We start from the raw sequence: 23,038 nt of genomic DNA, 5'->3' as shown, positions 1-23,038 counted from the left end.
CCTTCACCAATAAACACTGGTATGGCACCTTGCACACCAAAACAAGCATTGTAATATAGATAAACCATACATGCTTTCCTAACTTTCATTGATTTTGTTCTCTAATATGAGCAATACATCTACTGATGTGCTACAGTCATGCCTGTATATATATATGTTCTTTTTATTCTGGTGTGTAAAATGTCTGTATGCTCACAATGTAAGAAGTCTGGGTACTTTACATGGTGATGTGATGTAATCCGATTTCAAAATAAACGCGCACAATTAACTTTACTGGCAGTCAATCGCATTGAAAACCATCGAGGACATAATGCTGTCATAAGGGAGAACCTGTGAAAGCTGCTGAAAGCATCGAGTGAAAGAAGGGAATACAACCACAGGGAGGCCGCAAACAATTGTGCTCCTCAGCCCCGGATTAAAATTCTAGCAAAGTGTTAAACTCACGGGCGCATATTACATTAGATTTGCACTGGGCATTGTATAACACCGGCATTTTAAATGGAGTGGAAATTGCCCTGGGCAAGATATTTAATCTGTCAACACATTCAATGTAAGTGCTTTTTTTGCTCAGTGCAAAAGTGGAGGAACATTCCATTGAAGCAGTGCAACGTTTCTAACGCTGGTGTACTATGAAGTTTAATAAATAAGGATACCATTTGTCATTTTAAAACCTTCTGTTGTGTTATGCCTTCCATTCAAAAAGGCATGGTGGTGTATGCATAACTATCCTATGCAATCCCAAGAAATAACCAGGATGGGGACTAATATTGATTAGTAGGCATAGCAGGATGTTAGGGAGAATTCTCATAAATGTGCTAATTCCCTTCTCCTTAGAGACCCCCAGCAACTTTGCTGGATTTTGAGGACTTGATTTTTTTTTTTACCCGGAGAGAGTGTGAGTCTTTTTTCCCACTCTCTTATGTATTTTGATGTGTGTTTTACTCTTGTGTTCCTTGATTATGGGGTTTTAGATAACTCCATAGGCATCATCTTTTCATGTGTGTGACACAGGGAAGCCTTTTTTCGCTTTCCCAAGGTTTAAATACCTTCTCTGGGATAAACTACTGTTTCCCAGAGAAAGTGAAGTTAAATTGACTTTACTGCTCTTTTTGAATTCCAAGACCCAGTACACACTATCTTCCAATAGAGTGCTGGAGGGGTTACCTAGTATCCCCTATGTCTACAAAGCCTTTCCTCTTGAAATGGCTGGTGGCATTGGTTTTACTATAAAGTACCATGATTTCTCCTGACCACAAACACTGGTAGCGTTAAATCGCGGGAGCCATGTTTTCAAAATGTCGCCTAAGCCTCTTTTGTTTAAACAGGTCCCGGTCTTCTTTTTTCGCCATTTTGTTTTGGAAAGGTCCTTCTAGAGTTTGTCTCTGCGCGCTAAGCCAGGTTTGGTCCCTTTGTTTCTATGCCTTTAGCGGGCTTCAGGTCTGAAGACCGCCTCTGGCGCCCGAGTGTCTGGGGTGGGCAGGAAGTGAGGGAGGTGCCCCAAACTCTGTGTGCTTAGTGTCCTAAGAGACCCAAATGCACTCTGGCATGATTGGCTGGCTGACTGTCCGGCAAGGACAGCCACCCTGCTGGGTGAGTGGCAGCTAGGATGGAATGAGCGGGATGGCAGTTTGCAAAAAGGCTACAAAAGGTCCAGGAGTACAGGTAGGGCCTCCTCCACCAGAGGCTCCGCTACTCCCAAACAATGATGCCCCGCTCCAGACCCCTCACATGCTACTCCAGGAGGAGGTCACATCTCTCAACTCACTCACACATGGGAGGGGATCACTTCAGACAAGTGGGGTGTTCTCCACCATGGCAGGAGGGTATTGCATAGAACTCCAGCGGAAACCACTCAACCATCTGCCAAAACACAGGAAAATTACACTAGACGAAAGCGCATAGTACAGGAACAGGTGAATACCCTCCTGAAGATAGACGCCATAGAAATAGTCCCAGCAAACCAGGTAAACCAGGATATCTATTCAATGTACTTCCTTGTGCCAAAGAAAGACTTGACAATGCGCCCTGTACTAGACCTGCACCCAGCATACACATATGTGAGCCACAAAGGTTTCGTGTGACAAAACTCCAAGAGGTAATTCCTCCCCTAAGACATGGGGATTTCATGGAGACATTCGATATGAAAGATACATACTTTCATATTTCATTGTTCCAAGAGCACAGAAAGTATATGCGCTTCCAGTAGTGGGAAAACACTACCAGTTCAAAGTGCTACCTTTCGGCATAGCCTCAGCTCCAAGAGTGTTCACAAAGGTACTAGCAGTGATGGTGGCGCACTTACACAGAGAGTCAATCCCAGTGAACTCTTATAAAGACGACTGACTGATAACAGTATAGACTCCTCAAATATGCAAATACAACACCCAAAGAACAATCAATCTTCTGTTCCAATTGGCTTTCTCTATCAATGAGAACAAAATCAAGCCTCGTCCCAAGCCAAGAAAAACAATTCCTGGGAGCGATCATAAAAACCCAAGAGGAGTTAGTCTTTCCGTCAAACGAGAGAGTACAAAACATGTTGTTTCAAGTACCTCATTATCTAGCCGGTCACCAGATAACTGTATACAAGGCAATGCGCCTGCTTGTGATGATGGCCTCATGCATCAACCTAGTTTCACACGCGCCACTGCACATGCATCCAATGCATTAATGGTTAGCAAAACAATGATCTCAGGTAAGCGGTCAGTGGGACAATCTAGTGGTTGTTTCGCTAACCCTAGCATAAGCTCTTCGCTGGTAGTCCAAGGACAACCTGCTAAAGAGAAATCCACCAGTTCAAGTGATACTAACAACAGACACCTAACTTTTTGGGCTTACCCATTACCTTCATCACACAGCACACTGTGGACTCAAACTACATCCCAAAACCACAAAACCTTCTGGAACTTCTAGCAGTGCTCAATGCACTCCAAGCTTTTCAACAGCTCCTAGTAGGTCGAACAGTGCAAGTCCTCACAGACAACACCATTGCCACATTTGACCTAAACAAGCAGGGAAGAACACAATCTCTAAGTCTGTCCAGGCTATCCCCAAAAATTGGAAAGTGGGCACTACAGTGGAACATGTTCCTAATCTCTCAGCACATTCCAGGGGAACTCAGTGCTCTAGCAGACATTCTCAGCAGAAGTGTTCTACCCGAGGCACACGAGTTGTAAATCCACAAGGACATTGTGAACAAATCTTCTCCATATGGGGTCATCCACCTCTTTTTCTTCTCTTGACCAACACCAGAAGGGGCTGATCAGATTGTAGCTGCCTGTTGCAGTCCCTTTCCCTCTTGAAGAACCATCCATAGTTGTGAGCTACCAGACTCCATTGCCAGAGAAAGTAAGCTCCCTTGGGCTCGTGTATCGTCTGAGGGGGCACACTGTGCACACACACCTGACCGCTCATACTTGTCTCTCCAGCAATCTGATTTGGGGACTTGTATGCTCGGGGAGCATTTTATTTTATGTGTGTGTTTGGTGTTGGTCCATACTTAATCATGAAGCGACCACCTTCCAAAATGACTGCTCCTTTTGCTTTTGAGCCTCCTGGCCATGCAGCTTGGATTGGCTACAGTGCCTTACTTTGCATCCAATGCAGAGCTGGGATGCAAACGACGGCCCCCACCTAAGGCCCACTTGTAAAGCCCTGTCTTTGGCAGCATCCTCATTTCTTCTCTTGACTTCGCCGACACAAGAAGGGGATGATTACATTGCAGCTGCCTGCTGCAGACACTCTACCTCCTGAAGATCCATCCGTAGCTGTGGGCTACCAGACTCAATTGCCAGAGAAGGTAAGCCCTCTTGGGTTGGTGAATTGTCTATGGGGCACACCGTACACACACACCTGAGCACTCATACTTGTCTCTCCAGCGTGCTGATTTGGGGACGTGTATGCTCAGGGAGCATTTAATTTTAATTGTGTGTTTGGTGTTGTGCCATACTTAATCATGAAGTGACCACCTTTCAACATGGCCGTCCCTTTTGCAAGTACTGTAGTGCTTTTGTTTTTTCTGGCCATGCTGCCCTGATTGGCTACAGTGCCTTACTTTACATCCAATCTGGAGCCGGCAGGCAAACACCGGCCCCACATGTAAGTCCCACTTGTAAGGCCTTGTCTGTGCATGTCCGGTGGGAGGGCCCCCCACCCTTTAACCTCCTCCACCAACTATGTGGCAGCCTGCTGTGCACATCTATTATCACAAACGAACTTGGGACTCAGCACCTCTACAAACTGTTTAACCCAGTGAGTGATAGCTGAACTATTAATTTTCCTCCTCCGCTAGCAGCTGGATACAGATCTGTGTGTATCTCACTCTGCCTATCCTCATCACCTACTCTACTCTCTCTCTGCTTTCTGTTAACTGAAAATCGATTTTAGCTGTGTGTAGTTTCCATCCTGCAGCCTAATCTCTCTGCATTTGTGCCTTTTCCATTATGTGCTCAAATTTTCATTGCTTTTTGTTCTCCCCTTGTTACTACTAGGCCACCTGTGGGATCAGGCCAGAACAGTGCAGTGCAGTCTCCCCTCTCTTTTCAACTTCGCTCTGCCACCCCAATGTCACTCTCCATCTCTCCCATCTTCTCTAATTGCTACTCTATCTCCTACCCCCCCCACTCTCACTAAGTCTGGAATGAAAAAGCACATAAAAGACATTCTGCGTTGCAGACACCTCTGTCAGCACACCCTCCAGAGAGGTTTTCACGGATATCCTTTTCTCTCTCCCCTCTCCAGATCTTTGGACTCCTCATCTAATCTCTACTCTCTCCCGTTTCAATTCCTCTCCCATCAACGGTGGCACTAAGTAGAAAGTCCTTCTGGCTGGCTTCTCATCCTCACCTTGAATCGTTAATGTCTACCACGCTGGCACTATCCTGGTTCAGGGTCCTAAATCCAACCTCTTTCTCTTTGACCAGATCCTGCATTCCCTCATTAACATCATTCCTTCTGCTGCCTCTCCCCCACACCACTCTCACTGTCCATTCCCCTCTGACCTGAGTACCACACAACTTCAAAGAGAGATACTGCCTCTATTTGGTGATTCTTAATGCCTGCTCAGTCAACAAACCCTCTGCTGACATCTGCCTCCTTCTTGAAGACACTGACCTCAACATTCTCACTCCACTGAGACTGACTTGATTCAATGCCAGCTCAGTCACTGCTTTTGACTCCCTCCTCCCTGACGGCTTCAAGAACATTTCCTAGCCTCAAATTCACTGTGCAGTTGGTGGGGTTGCCTTAATCTATCCTGAGTAGGGTCCCTCTTCCATCGTACCCACCCAACTCTATTCTTCCGTTCAGAGCCTGTTTTGCAGGTTGGTCATCTCTCTCTCCTCCACTCTGACCATTACTTCCATTTACCGACCTCCAGGCGCTATCACCCTGTTCCTCTCTAAATGGGATGATTGTGCTCCTCCTTAATTTCAATTGCCACCAACCTCCTCCTCTTGGGTGACTTCAACATCCAATTGGACTCCCCTACCTCAGCATCCACTATTTTCATTAACCTCTGTGCTTCTCTTTCCCTCTCCATTCTGCCCTCTGGTCCAACCCCACTCAGCTGGACACACCCTGGATGTCATCATCCACTCTGACCTCTCTCTCGCTCCCCCTCTCATCACCCCTCTCTTTTGGTCAGGTCATTCTCTCCTCTCCTCCCTGCTGAGTAACTTTGGCCCTCCTACCGCACCCATAAAAGCCCTTCTAACCTCGATCTTGAACATCCATCGGGGTTAAACGAGTGTCAGCTGCTGCCTTTGCTTGTTCCTTCATCCCCTCTTGCCCCCTACCTCTGACTCTACCACCGACTCGGCTCTCAGCAACCTCCACTCAGCCTTCACCAATACTGTCGACATCCTTTCCCCAAGTCATGAGATTCCGCCTGAAACCTAATTCGTAAGTGTAACATCTGGCATGGCCCTGAACTTGCAGCCCTGAAACGAAAGCGCAGAACAAAAGTGGCAAACTTCAGGTTTACCCTCTCACAAACTGGTCTTCAGCCTGCTCCAAAGGCAATACAGACTCTCTATCCATGCCCAGAAAAGGGCCCACATTCAGGCACAGGTATCTGGTGCATCCAATAACACGGCTGAACTTTTCGAAATCGGCAGGGATCTAGCCAACCCTTCTGCAGTCTCTTCTTCCCCTCTTCCTTCCCAGGCCCTCTGCAATGCACTGGCCACACACTTTGACACCAAAACTCAGGACATCCTGAACACTGTTGTTACTCACCCACCAAACCCATCCCACACCCCCTTGCCTCCCATGGCCACTCTCCCTCCTCCTTCTACCTTCTCCTCCTTCGCACCTGTCACTTCTGAGGAAGTTACCAGAGTTGTCCACTCTATGAAGGCCTCTTCAAAACAGGCCCCTCATCCAGAACCATCAAGGACAACATTGTCTCTCTTGCCCCTGCACTCGCTGATTACTGCAACCACTCCCGGTTCTTTCCCCTCCACCCTCAAGCACTCTTGTGTTCGCCCAATCCTGATAAAACCTTCAGGAGACCGTACCTGTCAATCCAACTACTGCCCTATTTCAATCACCTCCGTAATGAGGAAACTGCTTGAGAAGCTGGCCTTGCCCCAACTCAACTCACACACTGAACTTGTCAGTGGTCTCCACGATCATCAATCTGGATTCTGAGCTTTCAGGGGCATGGAAACGACTCTTCTGAGCACCCGTGAAGAACTGCTCACATCACTGGACTTCATCTCCTCAGCTTTCCTCGTCCTACTTGATCTCTCCTCTGCCTCCGACACTATCATCCATTCCATCCTCATACAAAGGCTCCACAACATCCTTGGTATCTCGGAACGGGCACTGGAATGGCTGACCTCTTTCCTAACTGACTGCTCCTTCAAAGTCATCTTGGGCACCTTCTCCTCTACTACTTCCATCTCCACCTGTGGTCTCCCCCAGAGATCTATCCTCTCCCCCTGGCTCTTTAACATCTACCTTGCTCAGCTGGCACTCCTCATCGCCTCCTTCTCCCCAATTTCTAGTGTTATGCAGAAGACACTCAATTCTTTTTCTGACTTACTGCTAACTCATTCGCACCTTCTTTCCTCCCTGATTGCTTATCTGCCATCCATGCCTGGTGCACTTCCAACAATCTCTACCTCAATGCCAGCAAAACTGAGATCCTTTCTATTGGGACCCCTGCTCCCTCCTTCTTCCCTTCTCTCTGGCCTCCCACCGTGGGCGCTCACCCTGCTTCTTCTTCTGAAGCCAAAAACATTGGAGTCATCTTTGACTCAGGACATTGCTAAGAAGTCCCACTTTCAACTCTTCCTTCTCAAAGGAATTCTCTGTTTTCTCACTTTCCCCCAGAAGCTCAATGTTACCCGAGCCCTGGTTCTCTCTAGGCTTGACTATTGCAACAGCCTCCTCATCAATCTACCTTCTTCCATTCTGCAACCCCTTCAGCTAATCCAGAATAGAGCAGCGAGATTTATCCTTGGCCTTAAACCCAGGGACCACATCTCTCCTGCCCTAAAAACTCTACACTGGCTGTTGTTGCTGCATGCATCAAATTTAAATCCCTCTGCATCATCCACAAGGCTTTCTGGGGCCAGGGACCACACTATCTGCAACTCTCTCTTGCAAAATACTCACCTTCTAGATCTCTATGTTCCTCTGGCACCAAGTCCCTGTGTGCAAAGCATTTTGCTAAACAGAGAGCTGGAGATTGTTCACTTTCCTCAGCTGGATACCTCCTATGGAACAGCCTCCCCATCTCTCTGCGTCTTGAGCAGGACCTTCTTAAGTTCTGAAAGCTCCTCAAGACTTTCCTTTTTTCCGCCTCCTTCCCTACTTTCCTCCTCTGCTAATCTCACAGTTGCTGTGATTGGTGTATTGGACCCTTATGTAGCCTCTGGGCCCCTAACCACTCACACCCAATCTCACCAGCTTCTGTCTAACTACAGCACTTGCCTCGGCACACCCTCCACACTCTAGCCTCATGCTTTTCCATCCAATACGGCTCCTGGCCGCATAGCACTTACCAACCTTGCACATCATCTGTGACTCACCCTCGAGCATGGACACCCCAGCACCTACCCCACTGCCTTCTACCTTGCTGCACTTGCATGTTCTGAATACTAACAGGGCATAGTAGGTTTGGCCATCCCTTTCCCCACTGTATTTATTTGTATATTTAGTTGTACTGCAATCCCATGTCCCCTCCCTCTTGCCCTGTGGGTTCTTTGAAATGGAATGTATTTACTGTATAAACACCTAACAAGCAAACAATAAACTAAACCAATAAACTAAACTAGATTTGTTAGCAACAAACATAAATGCACAATGTCCCAACTTCGCATCCAGTTTTCCCCAACCAGGATCCAAGCTTAATGCCCTGTGGATGAGCTGGCCAGGGAAGTTTGCGTACCCTCTTCCACTGATACCACTCCTCAACAGGATAGTGCACAAGATGCACCAGGAACAAGTCACTCTAATCTTAATCGCTCTTATGTGGGAATGACAAGCATGGATTCCAGACGTACTCAAACTAACGATGCGAAAGCCAATCAAACATCCGCGCCCCTTCAACATGCTGTCCCTGCATGAGGGGACAGTACTTCATCCACACCCCAGTCTTTAAAATTGGCAGCTGGGCTCCTGAAGTCATAGAGTGTGGGCACTTAAACCTCCCTCAAAGGTTTATGGACATTCTCAAAGAATAACAGAATCCAAACACCAGGCACTGTTACTTTAACAAGTGGAAAATGTTTGTTGTTTGGTGCAGATCTCTTACTTTAAACCTAATTGAATGTTCACCTTCTAACATTCTCCACTATATGCTTTACCTAATAGACTCTGGCCTAGTATTTAATTCCATCAAGGTACACATAGCAGACCTGTCTGCTTACACTAATTCTCACTACTTCTCAAAACAAGGTGCCTTGGTGGAAGGTACCTGTTATCAAGGCCTTCATGGAAGGAGTAAAGAGGCAATACGCTCCCATTTGAAACCCTCCAACAGGTTGGGACCTTAACGTTGTACACACAAAGTTCATGGGTCCTGCTTTTGAATGAATGAACAAGAGCAGCCTGAAACATTTAACTTACAAGATTGCCTTTCTAGTAGCTATCACCTCCATAAGACGAGCCACTGAGCTAAAGGCACTGTCAGTACAAAACCCTTTCATTGTCATTCACAAAGACAAGGTGGTTCTGAGAGCACACCCTAGGTTTGCAGCTAAATTCATATCTAAGTTCCATGTCAACCAGTCCATTGAACTATCTACTTTCTTCCAAAGTCCATCAAACACAGCTGAAAGTAGGATCTGTACCTTAAATGTCTGGAGGGCGGTCGTGTACAACATAAACAAAAGGAAACCTCTTAGGAAAACAGACCAACTCTTTGTTTCCATAGCACCTGGGAGAGAAGCAGATCACATTTCTAAAAACGCTATCTCCAGATGGATGTTCAAGTGTATACAGCTTTCCTACTCACTATCAAAGAATACTCTAACCTTTACTCCAAGAGCTCACTGTACAAGAGGTATAAGAGCTACTTGAGGATTTATTGCAAATGTCCCATTAGACACAATTTACAAAGCAGATACTTGGAGCGCCATAAATACTTTTACTCAGCATTACTGCATTGACACACACTCTAAAGCAGATTCCCAGGTGCGACAATCAGTGCTAAAACATTTATTTGCTGCTGTACCTTCTCACAACCCACCTCCTTCTTCAGGTACTGCTCACTATTTTATGAATAGCATGTAATCAAAACATCCACAAGCATCAGAGAGCATACATTCCTCACCATAATCGTATTTATTATTTTTTTATTATTATATTTGGTTTATTACAAACCTTTCATATTTTCCAGTTATTACAATTCAGCCTTTACTAAATAATCTCAACCTACAGACAATTCCACCAACAGTAAAAAAAAAGGTTAAAAACAATTACACCTTAAGCAGACACACAAATAAAATGTCATCCAGGAATTTCATGGAGGGGATCTCTCCAGTTATGAACATACTCCACCAATCATCCACCATCAAGGTTGTACAATTTTTGCCAATATCGTATTTCTGATGCTTATATCTGCTTAGATTCACATGTGCACCCCCTTCCTCCCCTTCTGGAGTTGAAGGTGCATAGATGTTCTTGGTCTTTCTACTTTTCTGCTTCTTATCCTGTACTCGCTACACTTCATGCACTCTCATGTCAGAAACAACACAATCTGAAGGACCATGGGTACAGTAGACGCCACACTAGGGGTAGTAATACTAACACGCCCGTTCAATGTCCTTTTTTGGAGTTTTGAAAACAAGTCATGTAATACTCTGAGGCTACCACTAGATGACAGCCTATGCATGTGAATCTAAGCAGCTACAAGCATCAGAAATATGATTACGGTGAGTAATGTATGCCATATATAATCAGTCATCCCCAGATAAAAATATGAAGACATTGAATTTAATGAACAACAGAATAAAATGTGCTAGAAATGGGCATGAGGGGTCAACCCATAACATGCAACATAGAACATACAACATAACAAGAACACTGAGATCAAGCACCGACATCGGCCTGGAGCCAAAACCCGATAACAGAAGAAAACTCAGAGAATCCCCCTTCTCTCACCAGGCACCGAAAACCTGGAATTACCTACCTAAGAATATACAGAACACAAACCAACTAGCATTCAGGAAACTCCTCAAATCATGGCTCTTCACAGCGTAACCACAAAAGCGATGCACTATAAATGCGCACCCCATTAAAACAACAATGAAAATAACGCCAACCTCGGCCACTCTCAAATGGACAAACACTGAACCCAAAGAACCGACCACACGACAGACCATAAGAAATCATGGGATATAGCCTCAAAAGGAGACCTCCAGAGACTGATCACATACTCAGACCCGGACGAGAGCCTAAATGACTCCCCCGGACGTACCATATCCGAACCGGCAGACGCATTCAGATAGAAAGTTTGAGAGGAGTCCGCTAACCAGCCCCAGCACCCAAGGAGGAGAATAAACACTCAACCCACATTAATCAATCCACCAGCATTAGAACACCTACAAAACTGGCTAGAATAGAACGGCGAGGAGCAATCAGAACACGTGCAAAGCACGTTAGAACAGCACAGGGAGCACCCCACACAAACCAAACCCTGCCAGGCGTAGCCCTTTAGCCCACCCTGATGAAATTGGGAGGACTGGCAAGTGCCACACTCGGAGAGATTCCTGAACTTCTGCTAACCTTCATACAACCGACTAACAAAAAAACTCAGCATTTCTGCAAACTTATCTCACTCAAAAATCACACAACCATCTCTCGCACACCAACCAGCACGCACTTCACAACACTGCAACAACACATATGCAACTGTCAGGGGTTTTGACCCATGTTCGAGTTATTATGCTGCAACATTTGGTGCTGTGGGCTTAGAAAATCCAAGATGGCGGAAAAGCCCACATTTGCGCCAACATCCAGGAAAACCACGCCGTTTTTGCGCACACCAAAATGGTCGCCTGACCTACCACCCACCAGTGCGAGTGTGATGGGCCAGAAGCGCCATGAGTGAAACCTGGTGCCAAAGGAAAAACAGCAGTGCCTGTTAGCTCAAAAAGCGCTTTGAAGTCACCTTTGTTTCTCTGAAATGCAAGCTAAAAATGCCTATTTTAAACATTGCAAGATATTCAGAAATCTCACTGAACACCAGCAGACATTTGGCAGAATGTAGTCTTGTGTGCATACAAAATATGGAAAGATGAAGAGCCCAAAACAATGCTTATAACATAACTGGCTGAGCTGTGGATGTCAGCAGCTGAAGTGAAATTGGACTTAAAGCCACTAAAATCGAAATGTTTAACATAATTGAGTGACCTACTTTTGAGTGTCAGATAGGTTGCAACTGTTTAAAGGTCATAGTTTTGAACTTAGAATCAGCGTTCTAGCTGCATGTGTAAAAATTGTAAGTTTGTTTTCAATGAAGAAAAACTAGGAACAAAAGTGACATTTGGCTGAAGCCTGGCTTGAAGAGATTGAATTCTGCCTGGCAACTACCCCTGACAGGAGTGAAACTTGCCCAGCAACTCTTCCCAGGCCTGGATGCATTCTGCTGCCCCAACCAAAAGGAGATGACACCTCTCTGATTGAATCAGGGGAGTTGCACCTAGGACTGGAAGGAAACAGAACAATGTACTTTCCTTGGCAGGCAAATGTTATATTGGGGGTGGGGGGTCGTAAAATAGCTTCGTCTTCGGTGAAACTGGGAGGGGCAGTGCCTCTGTGAGCCAGCTGAGCTGGAGGAAGTGGACAAACCAGAAATTCCACCATGTGCTTTGGGAAACCACACCCCTCTGGGCCAGAGCATAATTTTAAAAAGATGGATAATTCATAGTACTGACTTGTCAAATTATATAATTAACATCAATATTCTTGTGTATGTTCTGTGCACATTTTAAGAGGTGTTAGGACTCTGTGGTATGTTCTGTGGGGTAGTAGCGGAAAATAAGGTATTACTCCAAATGTCTGTATGTTAAAAATCTGACATTTTATCATCTGATGCCCATATTCCTTGTGCATGTTTGTGTAAATTCTGGAAAAGTTTAGAGGTTGTGTTCTTGATGAAAAGGGCAGAATTCTGTCATAAGTGGACACAACATCTTACAAAGACAGGGATCGGATGGTTTGGTGCTACAGAAAATATGTTAACTGGACATATAATATTAGAAAAATGGTACATAGATAAATATGTATTTGCATCAAAAATAGATTTGTGTGCAAATTGACCAGGGGTGGATCCTCTGACCCATGAACACACCTCAACACGATGACTCACAACTCAGTTCCCCCAATCAAGGGAGAGAGGAGAGTTTGGCGAATGATAAGTTGTGAGGGGCAGGCTTACTTATGCCCACGCACACACCCATTTTCAAAACACATAAAAAGAGACTGCTTTGGACAGGCAAGACATTCACTTCACACTTCAAGGTGATTTTGCCAGACCACACAACATCTAGAAGGAACATCCAGAACTTAGACTCCAGTTAGACTACAGAACTTAAACAAAGGCCTAACCCACAAGCTGAGAACTCTTCTCAGCAGGCCTTCAGAATCCAGCAATCCAACCAAACTATTCTACAGCCGGGCGAGCTGTTGGATTCTTTGCCAAGAACTTTTGCCAGAACCGGTAGCAGACCCAGAAAGAAGTGCCGACAGCAGAACCACAGACCAGACCAGAACCAGAGAGACCAGACCAGAGAACCACAGACCAGACCGCTGTGAAGTGCAGAGCAGAGCTGACCCAGAGAGCTGTGACTTCAGAACCACCCGCCAGGAGTCCAGTCCAAACCTGCTGACCAGACCCTGACGGCCTATTTCAAAATCATAGTGTGAGTACTCAGCCAGAACTGTGCCAGAACCAATCTCTTAGTTTAAAATAATCTGATTCAAACCATTTTAACCTGTCCAGAACTGCATCATAGAATCGTGTGTCCCTTCTCCGATTTTAAACCTGCAAAAGTGTAATTTTGCCATTTTGAATCAATATTTCATTTCTGAAAAATTACCTTCATAAAATCGTCCGTATCTTTGGAATCGTAGGTGCTAGGAACGTGGTTTAACTTTCATCTTAAAGCTAAGATTCTAAGCTTTCCAAGAAGCCTAAAACTGACTTGCTACTCCGTAATCGCGATCGACGCACTCGGAAAAAAGTGCCGCGAATTGACAGTTTGCTTCATTTCAGGGCTGACCTTAACTGATTTAAAGAATCTCTCACTCACCCTGAACCTCTAGAGGGAATTAAAAGCATTTTCAGCATATTTCTCACTTCATTGCAACCACACTTAAAAGGATCTTGCCTGCTTTAAAATCATACCTGTTTTCCTCTAAGCTCGCTGTGGGGAACTCGAAATTTGTATTGCATTTTGTATTCCTGAGAATTGTGTGCTCCCCTTCCATCTCCTTATCTTGCATAGGAGGGAAGGGAATTGTCAAAGAAAAAGTGGTCATATTATCATTTGTTGAAATCATATCAAGTTTATTTCTGTGCTGCATTTTTCCCTCATTGCTTTCCCTGAAACCATAAAAGTATTTTCTGCTACCTTATCCTTCCTATACTAACTCCTCATTGATTGTAAAGAAGTGTGCTAGTGTCAGATTATCTATTGTCGATCAACATTATATTCATAAGGGTGCTATCAAATATTAATTTCTTATAAAAGTGTGATATATATATATATTGTTTAATTTTTCTAATAAGTCTTTTAAATTGCAAAACAAACCTACTTCTTGGCTCAGTGAGGTCAGGGGGATTCAAAGAGAGGGGCGTTATATAAGGGTTTATCATCCAGAGTATAACTTGTTATAAAAATACATAAATAAGGGTTTCCCTTGGGCGTCCCAGACGAGGCACTGACTTAGTGGGATTGCTGAATTGAAGTCACTTAACAGATTGGGGGCTCGAGCCGGGGATTCTGGATTAGAGCTATCACTTGTGCAGATTAATACGGTGTGCTAACTGACAGGATACATAATCCTGTTGGATCACCACGCCGTGTTACACTGTAAAAACACCCCTTAAAGGAAGGCTCTAAGGAAACGGTCTGTTTTGTAAAATAAAATACAAACTTCTGTAAATCAGGAAGGAAATCAATTTCCAGAATGACGACCTTGGTAGATATCAAAATAGCCAGAGAGCACCTCTTAAATAAGCTATTTGTGAGAGGTGAGTGGGCTCATCAGGACCAGGTGGTCTGGTTGCAGGCAATCGCACCCCAGATCACTAAAACAGGGTCAGACAAATGGAGAGATCAGGGTCCATTACATGTGGCCCTGAGTGAACCATATATGGCCCCTAAGGCCAAGGATGAGCACAACAAGATTGCCAGGGTAGCGCCATATTTATATTTATATATGGGAGCCATACATGACAAATGTACTGAAGGCAAGATCTGGCAAATAGGCAACTGGTGGCATTAGAGAAGGCCCAATCTGACCTGGTCTCTTCCGAGCAGAGGCTGCAGAGGAGCCAGGAGTCAGAAAATGATAGTAGACAGTATATCATTAAAATAAAAGAGGATATGGGTATCCTGCAACAGGAAAAGTCTGACCAGGATAACAGATTTCTGGCCTTGCAGAAGGAGTACCAAGAAGGTTTGGACGCCCTACTGCGGAGCCAGAAAAAGCTGGAGCAACAACTGGACTTCAATAGGGCATGCGCAGAGCAGGTAGTCACCCTGAAAAGCCACCTAGATAGGGAAAAGGCAGAGAGCAATAAACTGATTTTGAAAGACCTGGATACCCAGGCAGAGTTTGATCAAGAACGCCAGAAAGCTGGTGCCTTTCAAAGGCAGAGGGACGACCTGGTGGCACAGATGCAGGCTCTTAGTCAGGAAAGGGTACCTTAGGCCAGGAAGTCTGCCAATTAAAAGAAAAAATTGAAGAAAATCACTTGGCCCTCCAGGGACTGGGTGACCTCAAAAAAGAGCATCAGAACCTGTTAAAGCACACCAGGAGGGTGGAAGATTCTCTGACAAGAAAGGAACAGACCAGTAGGGATGGGACTCAGGAGGTAACCCTCCTGCAGCAAAGACTGGCCCAGTATTCCAGGACCAACCAGAAAGCAGAGAGAGAAAATGAGGGTTTCTGTCAGCACAATGATAGGCTCCAGCAACAGGTAGCCACGCAGGAGAGACTGATAGAGTCTCGTAAGGCCTTAACTGAAGAACTGAAAGCGCAGACTCTTGCATTGCAACAGGGAGCAGGGGCTGACAGAGAAGAAGTTCGCTGGGAAAGGGAAAAACCTGAGCAGAACCTCAGGAGCCATAGTACCAGAGGCCTTCATCTCTCCCAATCCTTGGACTCTGCCACCCCCATGTCCCCTGGCGCACATGAGCACAGGGCCACAGGGATGGCAGATTACTATCCAGCCAAAGGTATGGGGTTCATAGGCCAGTACCTCCCAGGAATGGATGGGCGGGCATCCGGGTATGGGCACCCAAGCACAGTGCAATTTAGTGGGGAACCCCAGGAGAGTAGGCCCACTAAGGGCATCCTGAAAACCTCTGCCCAGTTAGGTCAGTGGGGGGGTACCCATCAAATCCTGGCAGCAAGGAGGGATCTGAAGACTCCTCTGAGTGGCCCAGGACACAGGAAACTAGGTCCCCACATTCTGCGAGCCATTCCCAAGCTCGCAGAATTCGGGAATACCTGGAAGATCAGACGGGCACCTCTGGGAGCAGTACCTCTGAGTCAGAGGATGAGTGGACCAGGGTTACCCGAACCAAAAAGGCCAATAAGGCAAAAAGGGCCTTGCTTAAGGACCCCTTAAAGCAGATCAAGGCAATAAGGAGTGTCATCACCGCTTATCAAAAGAACGCCAAGTATTCCGTTTGGGAACACTTGGAGCTTTATGAGCAAATGATGGAGACTTTCCATTTGAAAGACAGCAGTAGCTGCATTCAGTATGTAAAATGAACAATACTCCAGTTTCTTTGCGGGGCTGGAGGACCAAAATCATTCAAGATGGTCCACCTACAGGGTGGCCATCTTGAAACATTTTTCTGTTCACAGAAATCTCCAAGAGGCTCGCAAGGCAGCCCACAATGTGGGGAGGATCAGGCCCCAAAAGAATTTGTGCAGGAGTTAAAGCGTGCTTTTGCGCAGACTACAACAAGGGTACGCACGGACAGTAAAGAATTTGTTAATACGTTTTTCCATGCCATACCCAAATACATAATGACCCAGCTCGTGAGAAACTTTCACGAGAAAAGATCTTTAGACTGGGTCATTGAGCAAGCCACTCGCATCTATGATGTGCAGAAACCAGTAGAAAATAAGAATCAGCCCCAAAACCAACAGCACCCCTGCTGCTGCCAAGGTGGCAGAGGTAAAGGTTGGCCCCGTTTGAGATTTGGAGATGGGGGGGCCTAAAAACCTGCCTGCACCAAATAATTCTAAGCCCAGAAGGCCCTCGGTCCAGTCACAGACAGGGAGTCAAGGAGGTAGTCCGACAAATGGGGTCCCTCGCTCCCCTGACTATGTAAGTCCCCGCTATAAGGGAAACAGTCCAATCCTGGGCTATGTGTGGACTCCTCCGGCCCAAGGGGGGGATCCAACCAAGCGCCCAACCCAGGGAACTTCCTTCCGCACTTCCCCCAGGAGGGTAGAAATTCACCAAATCCTGGGCAGAACTTGTTCCCCAGGTATCCACCCAACTTCCAGCCCCAAAATCATCCATCCTTCTTTCCCCAATTCCCTGAGCCCAGACAACCGAAACCGGGAGAGGGGAGGCCAAGGGTAGAGGGGTACCCAAATCTTCCCAACCCGGGGTACTACCAGAGAAGGGATAGCTACCCTTCCCGGGATCAGCCCAGGGGAGAAAATAGAACTCTGTATCAGCCTGAGCGGGTTTCACAGTTAGAGGGCCAGGTCCAAAATATGGCACGGGATCTGGGTCACATACTGAGGTCTCGACAGAACCCTCAGATGAGCATGCCACCGCAGAATGCCCCAAACTCTGGGCCTGGTGCTCCAGAACAATGACGGGGGCAGCACCCCGACAACCCACCGGTTCCCAGGGAGGAGGCACAAGGGGAAGGGGGGTGTAAAGCCTTGGAGGAAGCTTCCTTCCCCACTTGTAAACAGCCCCTGGAAACCCAGGAACCAGAAACACAATCTCCTACCCCTGGAAGTCTGCCACCCAAGGAGCAGAGAGAAGGTAGGAGAAACAAAGGACCCAAACAGACCCATTTTGTGGAGGAGGTACAGGTCTTCAGAGATGGGGGAACACCTCCCAAGGAAAAATGGGTCCCAATGGATTCCAACCCAGACAGGGTAGATGTGGGGATTGAGCTGTGGCCGCCCATCATCCTATCCCAGAACCAATAATACCGAAAACCCCTGATTTAAACCCATCATGGTGACTGCCTCCAAAAAGGGGGGGGGTGGCCCAGAACCGGAATCAGGGGAACCTAAAACCGAATCAATAGACTGGGTAGATGTGGGGATCGAGCTGTCGCTGCCCATCATCCTATCCCAGAACCAACAATACCGAAAACCCCTGGTTCAAACCCATCCTGGTGACTGCCTCCAAAAAGGTGGGGGCGGCCCAGAACCGGAATCAGGGGAACCCAAAACCGAATCAATAGACTGGGTAGATGTGGGGATCGAGCTGTCGCCGCCCATCATCCTATCCCAGAACCAACAATACCAAAAACCCCTAGTCCAAACCCATCCTGGTGATTGCCTCAAAAAGGGGGGTGGTGGCCCAGAACCGGAACCAGGGGAACCCAAAACCATATCCAGTTGCCAACTTTTTCTTTCAGATTCCCGAGACTCTCCACAGAATTTTGCCCAAATCACTTCTCTCTCAATGTCCAAAACCAGAAAATTAGCCCAGCAGTTGTCCAAAAGTTTACATTATCTGTGCCCCCTTGAGAAGGAGGGAAGATACTATGCCCCGGTACAAGAGGGGCAGGGTACAATTTTGGCACTGGTGGACACTGGATCCCAAGCTACTCTTCTGTCCAAAAGGGCCTTTGATGAACTAAATTCAGGAAGGGGGGAGAAATACCAAATTCCTCTCACCTCTCTTCCTGGACAACTCCAGAACTTTGACGGGAAGGAAATTCCCGTCGAGGGGACTGCAGATTTGGACATCAAAATTGGGCGACACAAGGTGAAACGCCCTGTCATAGTAGTGACTCCAGAGGGCACCCCTTGTTTACTAGGGAATGACCTCCTGAGAAGGTTGTCACCCCTAATATATTGCATAAACAAGGTCCCAGACTAGCCGACCAATAAAATTAAAACAAAGCGTCAACCATGTTAGTTTAAATGGTACCTCCCACATGGTTGAACAAAAATCTGACCAAGTAGAATTTCACTTCCAGAACAACCAAATTCCAGATGTGACAGTAATAGCAGTAGGACAACAGACTGTTGATGGGGGGTCCTCTCTATTTCTGAAAATCAACCTTCCTTCCAGTTTAAGGTGGTATTCCACACTGGAAAGAAACACTCTGAAATTCTTTACTAATCCACAATCAGACATTCCCACTCTGATAGTCCAGAAAGATGTGAAATCAGCTCAGAGCCTGGCTGATATTCAGCAAATTGGAGAGCAGTTGTTCATCCCTGTTCAGTTAAATGATGGGAAGGACTCTGTTCTCGCCCGAGTGTGTGTGAACAACGGTAAGAGCTTCATCAGCGAAGCCATGTTCCGCCAACTCCCAAAAGATCCAGCCATTCCTGCATTCAAACTGATAGACTAATGGGAAATGGACCTGGAAGCACCTAATTCCAAACATCTCCTGCCAAGCAGGTGTATGCTCAAAATCTCCATTGGCAACAAGAGCATAGTCCATAATTGTTGGGTCGTGCAAGACGTCACTGCCGCCTTTTATTTACGCAGTGACATTCTCAATCGCTTTGCCATTAGTTTGGACCTAATAAGCTTCAAAGCTTGGTCCCGATTAGCGGATAATCCCATGGGCTTTGATGATCCAGAAAAAGCATTTAGGTCAGCTCAATTGCTACCTTATGCAGTTGAAATTCAGATTAAAGAGGAAGTCACCATCTCAGAAAGGACCCGACAATTCTCCCTGGAAGTGAAAGTTAAAAGAGGACAAAAATTGAAAAACCCTGATGCTCTTATTAATCTAAATGCTTTTCTCCAACAGCAAGGGTTAGGGGTAAACCCAACACCATTAGTCAACATAGAACATGACACCATTCCAATAGAAGTGGATAACAGCGACTTAAAGAGTATTACTCTAGCCGCAGGCACCATTATTGGAATGGCGGTTGATGACCGACATTTCTCCATTGATCTAGGAAATGAACTGTTAGGACCAATCCCCAAGGACTGTTTTGACAGTGACAGTGATGACAATACAACACCAGACATGATCTTTACCCGGCATGGGGGGAACTTCCTGGTGTACACTTCCTGCCCTTATGGTAAGGAAGATGTGACTTGTGACTTCAGGAGTGATTTGGTGATTTTCCAGGTCCATGAGGGCTGCCTTTCCCACCTGAAGCCTCCAGTCCAAATCAGCACTCTGACCAGGGACTTCTCCAAACAGCTGGAGGAGGCCGCTGAGATAGCAAATCCAGAAGTCTTTCCAGGCTTCAGGCAGATGGTGGAAGAGAGAGTCAATCTAGCTGATGCCTGCGTGACTCTGGAACAGAAGCAAAAGTTTTCTTGGATTTCCAAGATCTCTTTGCGGTAGACTCATATGACTGTGGTCGCACCGACATCCACACAACAACAATTCCCAAAGACCCTGGCATGACTCCAGTGTTTGTGAAGCAATATCGCTTGCCTCTCGCATCAATGGAGTCCCTTACTGAAATAATTAAGAACCTTGAGTCCCGGGGAATAATCCGTCCAGTACACAGCACCTTCAATAATCCGGTGCTGGGAATATTGAAGCCAAACGGCCAGTGGAGACTCTGTGCCGACCTTAGGGAGCTCAACAAACGGGTCCATACTTTCTGATGGCCTCTTCCCTACATTGACCAAGGGCTGGCCCAGATTCAGGGGTCACAGGTATTCACTGCAATAGACCTGACCAATGAATACTGGACCGTGCCTGTCAGTAGGGAGGACCAATACAAACTGGCTTTTAACTTTGGGGGCCAGCAGTACACATGGACCCGGACTCCCTTAGGATACCTCAACTCCGGCAATGAGTTCAACATTTTCCTACACAAGGCCATGCCCGACCTGGGTGCGAGGGGTAACCTGGTTTATGTAGATGATGTCCTCATCAAATGTTCATCTGTGGAGGAACACATAGCGGAGATCCGTTATGTTCTGACACAGTTGAGGGCCGCCGGAGCAAAGCTTTCCTTTCAGAAAGCACAGTGGTGTTGAACCCGTGTTCATTTCTTGGGGCATGAGATTACTCCTCAGGGTCTCTGTCCCCAGGAAAAGAAAGTGGAAGCACTCCAAAAATTGAAGGATCCCACAACTCTGCGGGAACTAAGGAGCCTCCTTGGACTGACTAATTACAGCAGAAAGTTCATTGAGGTAAAAGCAAAGATCACCAGACCCCTGATTCATCTCTTGAAGGGGGGGCAAGAGGGAATGGGGTCCAGAACAATCCGAGGCAGTAAGACAGCTCAAAAGAAGCCTCTCACAAGCACCCTGCCTAGCTTACCCTGTCAGAAACAAGGAGTTTTTCCTGGAGACAGGGTTCTCTTATATGTGCTTGACGGCAGTATTATACCAAAAGCATGACAAGGTCAATAAAGTAATCTCCTATGCGAGCAAAACTTTATACTCTGTGGAGGAAAAATTCAATGATTGTGAGAAGGCACTCCTGGCAACGGTGTGGGCATTGAAGAATTACCGCCCGTTCATCCAGGGGGAACATATCATAGTGGAGAATCCACACCAGCCTCTGCAATATCTCCTAAGTGACCGAATCTGGGCCGGAAATGTGAGTAAATACCGAATCACTTCCTGGATCCTGTCAATGCAAGACTTTCCTATGGAGGTCAGATATGGCCAAAACAAGAAGAGTCCCCTCGCGCAAGGTCTGGCTGACTTGCATGATTGTGCCAGAGAAAACTGTCTCGAGGACAAAAGTCTAAAAATCAAGGACAACATGGAGGCATACCTTACTTCCCCACACAAAGTCTTTGAAGAAGACAAGTGTGAGGGAATGCGCACTGTCTATGTGGATGGATGCTCTTACCATGTTGACAACAATGGGGAGAAAGAACTGGTGGCCGGCGTAGGGAATGCATGGGTGAATGAGTCCCCAGAACCCTCCGCTGGGTACAAAATTGGTCCCCGAAGTAGTCAGGTGGCAGAATTGATGGCTGTGCATCAGGCCATCCTCACTGCTGTCCAACATCAACTCCATGAACTGGTCATACTCACAGATTCAGATTATGTATGGAACAGGTTCGTGGAGCACCTGGTTAATTGGAAAACCAGAGGCATGTTATGTGCTAATAACAAACCCTTGAAACATGGAAAGTTAATTCAAAACATTGATGATCTGGTCACCTCGAACGGGATGACCATCTACTGGAAAAAGATCAAGGGTCATTCCAAAGTAGAGGGACCAGACAAAACTGGAAATGATTTAGCAGATCAGCTGGCCAAAACCGGCACCATCCAAGGGGATCTAATAGAGATTGAGTCCCTGTTGGGGGAAATCCAGGTCACTGCTATCACTAGGTCCCAGACAAATGCTCACAATGATCCCTCAACTGCACAATGGAGTAAGGAGACCCGAGATGCTGATTTGATCACGGCTCAGAAGGGGGATCCAATAATTGGTAAGTTTTACCAACACATTGAGGACCCTGAGAACTTTCCCCTGACAGATATCGATTACATTGGGAAAGAGGACTTAGAGTGTTGATGGAATGTCCAAAAATGTTCCGAATCCAAGACGGTTTGTTGGTAAGGAAATCCCAAGCTGGGCATGATCAGTGGGTGGTCCCTACATCATTCCGAAGCCTGATGTTAAGTCACGCCCATGATGCGGCCACCGCCGGTCATAGGGGGTTTCACACAACACTTAAGATCTTAAGAGAGGTTGTATACTGGCCACACATGGGGCAGGACCTTCACCAATACTTGAAGGGGTGTCTTGTGTGTGCACAATTTCAGCCAACATCCCTCACACACCGGGCGCCTCTCCAAAAGAGGTGGATGACACTGCCATGTTCAGATTTGCAAATCGACTTCATAGGCCCCGTGATTCGCTCCTCTAGGGGAAACAAGTACATGTTGACGGTCACATGCTTGTTTACCAAGTGGGTGGAATGTCTCTTGGCCCCAAACTGCAAGGCAGAAACAGCAGCTGCCCTGATGATCAACCACATCTTTTTGCGTTTTGGTCTACCCCAAAGGATTGAGTCAGACAGAGGTAGCCATTTTACCAGCAAAGTAATGACTAAGATGTGGGAGATACTGGGGGTTAAAAGGAAGCTACATAGTGCTTACCGGCCAGCCTCTACTGGTGCAGTGGAGAGATACAACAGAACCATAGTGAGCATCTTAAAGAAGTTTGTGGCAGAATCTGTC

This window comes from Ambystoma mexicanum, chromosome 8 (assembly GCF_040938575.1).
Source record: "Ambystoma mexicanum isolate Mex_15411 chromosome 8, UKY_AmexF1_1, whole genome shotgun sequence".
NCBI lineage: Eukaryota > Metazoa > Chordata > Amphibia > Caudata > Ambystomatidae > Ambystoma > Ambystoma mexicanum.
Note: the sequence above shows the minus strand (reverse complement) of the source record.